General features: G+C 39.3%; 1 non-coding gene across 1 annotated transcript; it reads right to left on the bottom strand.

Moving 5' to 3' along the window:
• Nucleotides 1-566: 566 nt before the first annotated feature.
• Nucleotides 567-641, bottom strand: Trnas-cga (transfer RNA serine (anticodon CGA)). The gene has a single exon. It is a non-coding gene; the product is annotated as a tRNA-Ser (tRNA).
• Nucleotides 642-5,927: the final 5,286 nt, after the last annotated feature.

Consider the following 5,927-nt stretch of genomic DNA (forward strand, 5'->3'; position numbering starts at 1 on the left):
AACAGAGCTTGTATGGCGTGTACAGGTACAGCTGCCCATGCAGCTTCACCAAGACACCACAGTTCATCAAGAGTAGTGACTGGCGTGTTGTGACGAGCCAGTTGCTCGGCCACCATTGACCAGACGTTTTCAATTGGTGAGAGATCTGTAGAATGTGGGCCAGGTCTGCAGTCGAACATTTTCTGTATCCAGAAAGGCCCGTACGGGGCCTGCAACATGCGGTCTTGCATTATCCTGCTGAAATGTAGGGTTTCGCAGGGATCGAATGAAGGGTAGAGCCACTGGTCGTAACACATCTTAAATGTAACGTCCACTGTTCAAAGTACCGTCAGTGCAAACAAGAGGTGACCGAGACGTGTAAACAAGTGCACCGCATACCATCACACCGAGTGATACATCAGTATGGCGATGACGAATGCACGCTTCCAATGTGCGTTCATCACGATGTCGCCAAACACGGATGCAACCATCATGATGCTGTAAACAGAACCTGTATTCCAGAATGAGATTTTCACTCTGCAGCGGAGTGTGCGCTGATATGAAACTTCCTGGCGGATTAAAACTGTATGCCCGACCGAGACTCGAACTCGGGACCTTTGCCTTTCGCGGGCAAGTGCTCTACCAACTGAGCTACCGAAGCACGACTCACGCCCGGTACTCACATCTTTACTTCTGCCAGTAACTCGTCTCCTACCTTCCAAACTTTACAGAAGCTCTCCTCACAGGAGCAATAATGCAAATATTACTTCAACCTGACTTCTGCATGAATTCAGTGCAGTAATACGAAGATTGTAAATAAGTGTTGTAAAATAATTTTTCCGTATGATGATGCATGGCTCAATAGCCTAAGAATCATCATATGCACCTATGTGTATTGAATAGTTACATGTTTTGTGACAAGTTATATATTGTCTGTTAAATGAAGTTATGTTCAAGATTTTATTGATTTATTCCACATCCATGGGAACCATTTGACTTGGGATTTGTGGAAGGTACATTATCTTATTTTTTTCTTTGTAAATATATAATTGAATATTGTTGTTTTTCTGACATCTTCTAATTTCTGAAGGATCTCCTCATTGTGGATCAGTCTGAACGAAAAGTACATCTCATCTAATCTAATAAGACGTAAACAACTCTGAAGTCAAAGCCTATCTCCAGAACTAATTCTTCACATTTATCTCTGACAGTTTCTGAACTAAATACAGAAATATTACAGATTAGATATCGAGATTGTTTCGCCTGATTCTCCTGTCTGAAGTTCCAACACCTCATCATTGTGTAATTTACCCATATGACAATCTTCGCATTTTCGCATTGACTATTTTCTACATCTTCTATATAACATAAAGTTCTTTGGTTTAGATAACACTAATGTTTGGAATTCCTCATACGCCTATAATGACACTGTTTGAGGAAGCCATTACCAAAACAGATGAGTCGAGAGAACATGTGTCTGTTTTGACAGAAATGCCTTACAGTCGCAACAAAATGCAAGAGTTTGAAGAACTCTTGAGAAACAGTGAAGCTCACAAAATACGAGACACGGAAAGCTTATTGAAACTTGAAACTGAGAGCAGTGAGAGTCTTGTGGAAAATTTAAGTATATAACGAAGTGATAGGCAAATAGGAGATGGAGGTGGTGCATTTGTCACAGCAGACAAGAAACTCAAAATCACTGAGGTAGAAACTGAAGCTGCATATGAGATTGTTTGGACGAGACTCAGTAGCATGGGTGGGCATAAAATGATAACTAGATTCTTATCTCTCCCGATTCATCTCCTGATGTAACCGAAAACATTAGAGAAAATCTCAGTTCATTTATGCGTATGTTCCCCAATCGTACTGTAATCATCAGTGGAGACTTTAATCATCCAACAAGCAATTTGGAAAATTACGGTTTTGTTAGGGGTGGGGGTGATAAGACGTCCTGTGAATCATTAATAAATGACTTCCCTGAAAGCTACCTAGAACAGATAGTTCGCAATCCCACTCATGAAGGATATATATATATATATATATATATATATATATATATATATATATATATATATATATATATATATATATATATCAGTAAACTAGATTGAAAAATCAGTAGTGTCATATCTCAAAGAGGAAATTCAAACTTTTTTCACAGGGCAGGAGCATGTAGAGGAAGTATGGCTCAAGTTTAAAAGAATAATTGACCATGCACTAGACAGATAGGTATCCAGCATAAAAGTTTATAATGGGAAGGAACCTCCGTGATATACATTCACTGTAAAGAAACTTCTAAAGAAACAGAGATCACTACATAATAGGTGTAAAACAAAATATAGGGCTACAGATAGAGAGATGCCGAATGAAATGCGCTTGGCGGTCAAGAGAGCAATGCGTGCTGCCTTTAATGACTACCATAGCAGAATATTGTCAAATCGTATTTCACAAAACCCAAATAAATTCTAGTCAGATGTAAAGGCTGTTAATGGCACCAGAGTTCAATCTCCAGGCCCTAGCGAATGAGACAGTAACTGAAATTGAGGGCAGCAAAGCAAAAGCTGTTATGATGAACTTCGTTTTCGAATATTCCTCTACAAAGCAAAACTCAGGAGAGTTTCTCCAGTTTAATCCTCGCAGCACTGAAAAGACGAATGAAATAAGTATTAGTGTCAATAGTGTTAAGAAGCAGCTGAAATTGTTAAAATTGAACAAAGCTCCAGGGCCCAATGGAATCGCTATCAGATTCTATACGGAACTTGTGGCTGAGTTAGCCCCTCTATCGTACATGCTTCGAACAAAAAACTGTGCCCTGATCGGAGGAAGAAGCACAGGTTACACCTCTCTACAAGAAGGGTAGCAGAAGTGATCCACAAAACTACCGTAGAATCTTAGAACATATGCTGGCCTGAAACATAAATGAATTATCTCGAACAGAATGACCTCCTCCATCCTAACCAGTATGGATTCCGAAAACAATCATGTGAAACCCAACTTGCATTTTCCTCATATGACATACCGAAAGCTTTGGATCAAGGCTGTAAGGTAGATGCACTATTTCTGGATTTTCGGAAAGCATTTGACTCGTTATCACACCTATATCAAAAGAAGTGCGACCACATGGGGTGTGGTCTAAAAAAAATTGTGACTGGATTGAGGGCTTTTTGGTAGGGAGGACGCAGCATGTAATCTTGGATGGTGAGTCATCGTCAGATGCAGAAGTAACTTCAGGTTTGCCCCAGGGAAGCGTGTTGGGACCCTTGCTCTTCAAGTTGAATATTAATGACCTTGCAGACAATATTAATAGTAACCTAAGACTTTTTGTAGATGATGCAGTTATCCACAATGAAGTACTGTCTGAATGAAACTGCACAAATATATAGTCTGATCTTAATAAGACTGAGAAGTAGTGCAAATATTGGCAACTTGCTTTAAATGTTCAAAAATTTAAACTCATGCACTTCACAAAACGAAAAAACGTAGTATCCTGTGACTACAATATTAATGAGTCACTGGAAGAATCGGTCAACTCTTAAATATACCCGGATGTAACACTTTGTAGGGATATGAAATGGAGTGATCAGTCGTGGGTAAAACTGGTGGTAGACTTCTGTTCACTGGTAGAATACTGGGGAACCGAAATAACTCTACATAGGAGATTGCTTACAAATCACTTGTGCGACCGGTTCTACAATATTGCTCAAGTGTGTGGGATCCATATCAAATAGGACTTACAGGGGATATTGAACGTATACAAAGAAGAGGAGCACGAATGGTCATAGCTTTATTTGATCCGTTGGAGTGTGTCACAGAGATGCCGAATAAACGGATCTGGCAGAATCTTGAAGATAGAAGCAGACTGTCCCGTTAAGTCTACTAACAAAGTTTTACGAACCGGCCTTAAATTATGACTCTAGGAAAATACTACAACCCCGTACATATCGCTCACATAGCCATAGCATTCGATCATTCTTCCCGTGCTCCATATGTGAATGGGGAAGAAACCCTGTAAACTGGTACAATCGTCCGTATCCTCTGCCATGCACGTCACTGTGGTTTGCAGAGTATAGATGCAGAAGTAGACATTACGTGCGTCACATTTAATAGTTTCATCCTTAAGGCTAATTCAATCTGTGGCCACGTCGTCTCATGGACCGTTCTCATTATTTTATAGGGCACTTTGTTGTCTTTTATAGCGTTCAAATCTGACGTGAATGATAGAGAGTGAGTCAATAAGTGAGAGATGAGTTAAGAACTTAACACACAAAAGGACTGATATATACAAAATGTCTCTTTCTCAGCATTCTCATTCTTAAATAGTGAAACATTCGTCCCGACGTTTTACAAACATCTAAAAATCAAAATAGGTGGTGATTTTTTTCTATAGATACTTGATGCGAGAGGAATTTGACAGAATACTAAAAGATCTAAGCCGAATCAAGTTACCTACAGTATACGACGTTCCCTCATAACGTCTGATATCTTTGGGATACACAGCCATGAGAAACTATTCCACCTGGTGTGCAAGATATATGAGTCAATGGAATACCCTAAACCTTCAAGAAGACTGGGATAATTCCAACTGCAAAGAAAGCAGGTCCTGGCAGGTGTGAATATTACTGAACTGTCAGTTTAATAAGTCATGGTTGCAAAGTATTTATACGAATTATTTACAGAAGAATGGAGAAACTGGTAGAATCCGACCTCGGAAAGATCAGTTTCGGTTCTGGAGAAATACTGGAACACGCGAGGTAATTCTGACCGTATGACTTACCTTATAATGTAGGTTACAGAAAGGCAAATCTAAGTTAATAGCTTTTGTAGAATTAGAATAAGCCTTTGATAATGTTCACTGGAAAACACTCTTTGAAATTCTGTAGGAAGCAGGGGTAAAATACAGGGAGAAAAAGGCTATTTACAGTTTGTACACAAACGAAACGGCAGTTGTAACAATCGAAGGGAATGAAAAGGAAGCAATGGCTGAGAAGGGAGTGAGGCAGGGTTGTAGCCTACCCGCAATGTCATTCAATCTGCACATTGAACAAATAGTAAAGGCACCCAAAGAAATTTTTGTAGAAGGAATTAAAGTTCAGGCTGAAGAAACAAAGACTTGGAGGTTTACCAGTGACAATGTAGTTCTGTAAGTGACAGGAAAAAACTTGGAGGTGCAGTTAAACGAAATGGACAGTGCCTTGAAAGGAGGATTTAAGATGAACATTAGCAAAAGCAGGACAAGGCTGACGGAATGTAGTCGAATCAAATCAGGCAGTGCTCAGCGAATTAGATTAGACGCTAAAAGCAGTAGATGAGTTTTGCAATTTGGGATGTTAGCCGAAGAAGAGTGCATATAAAGCGTAGATGTTCAACACCAAGAAAAGCGTTAGTGGAGAAGAGAAATTTATTAACATCAAATGTAAATTTAGGAATTAGGAATTATTTTCTGATGACATTTGTGTGAAGTGTAGAATTGTAAGTAATTAAAACGTGAACAATAAGCCACTCAGACAAGAAAACAATAGAAACTTTTGCCGTGTGTTGCTACAGAAGAATGCTGAAGATTAGATGAGTATCTCGCGTAACTAGCAAGAGGATACTGAATAGAAATGGGGAGAAAAGAATTTCGTGGCATAACTTAAAAAAGGGATCGTTTGATAGGATGCATTCTGAGAAAGTCGTCATTTAGTACTGAAGGGAAGTGTGGGGTGCAAAAATTGCAGTGGGAGACCAGGAGACGAATACAATAAGCAGGTCATGTGGCACTAAGATGGCGGCGTATATAGATGTAATGGCAAATCGCTCCGTAAATATCGGAAAATTACCCTCAGTAAAATGTCTACTATGTGCAAAAAAAGTGATAAAAGGTGTTAAAATATGTGTAGTGGCACATAAGTGGTATCATTCATGTTGTTTCGTGGAAGCAAATCTCAGTAAACATACATGCGACTGCG

This window comes from Schistocerca gregaria, chromosome 2, assembly GCF_023897955.1.
Source record: "Schistocerca gregaria isolate iqSchGreg1 chromosome 2, iqSchGreg1.2, whole genome shotgun sequence".
NCBI classification, from domain to species: Eukaryota; Metazoa; Arthropoda; class Insecta; order Orthoptera; family Acrididae; genus Schistocerca; species Schistocerca gregaria.